This window comes from Cyprinus carpio, chromosome B16 (genome assembly GCF_018340385.1).
Source record: "Cyprinus carpio isolate SPL01 chromosome B16, ASM1834038v1, whole genome shotgun sequence".
Lineage (NCBI taxonomy): Eukaryota > Metazoa > Chordata > Actinopteri > Cypriniformes > Cyprinidae > Cyprinus > Cyprinus carpio.
The window spans coordinates 28,509,912-28,510,685 of record NC_056612.1 but is presented as its reverse complement, the minus strand read 5'-3'; the positions used below and the strand labels follow the sequence as shown (position 1 = coordinate 28,510,685).

Genomic DNA, 774 nt, shown 5'->3' with positions numbered 1-774 from the left:
AATTTCCTACCATGAATATATCAAAACTTAATTTTTGATTAATAATATGCATTGCTAAGAACTTCATTTGAACAACTTTAAAGATGATTTTCTCAATATTGCACCCTCAGATTCCAGATCCTAACAAACCATACAACCATGAAGCTTATTCAGCTTTAATATGATATGTATATTTTTATCTTTTTTTTGATTTATCCTTATGATTGTGTTTTTTTTTTGGTGGTTGGTTTTGTTTGTTATGTGTGTTTGATATGAATGGAAATTTTACATGCAAATTGAAAATTATTTATTTAGTTCCTAATGTTTTTTTTTTTTTTTGATGTAAGGGAGGATAGTTTCCATCATTATCTTAATGCATTAGTGTGGGTTTGCTCTCTCACCGCTGTGATGAACGTGCTGCTCTGACTCTGCAGCTCCTGCTCTTTGTGGTAGAGGACGGAGGACGTGACTTTGGGTGGAGACGGGGACAGATACGAGCCTCCGTCACAGGTGTAGCTCTCCATCAGTAACACAGGATGATGCTGGACGCTCACGCCGTCACTCACTGCAGACACACAACACAACACTTACATCCACAGCAGCTCACTGCCCTCCTACAGAAACATTCATTATTTATATAGAATTCATTCAGATTGAAAAAAAAAAACTTTTATTCATAAAAATTTTTTTTAATTTATATAGATTTAATTTATTTTTAAAAATTTATAGTTATTTTCTTTATTTATTTTTTTTTAGTTTTTTTATTTTTATTTAAGAATTTATTCATTAAATTTA

At 31.1% G+C, this 774-nt stretch overlaps 1 long non-coding RNA gene across 1 annotated transcript in view; it reads right to left on the bottom strand.

Annotated features, from left to right (window-relative positions):
- The window catches only part of LOC122134240, a 2,567-nt gene extending 2,022 nt beyond the window's left edge, over window positions 1-545 (bottom strand). Inside the window, exon 1 of the long non-coding RNA XR_006156784.1 lies at window positions 381-545. This is a non-coding gene — a long non-coding RNA (uncharacterized LOC122134240). The remainder of the gene's footprint in view (window positions 1-380) is intronic.
- Window positions 546-774: the final 229 nt, after the last annotated feature.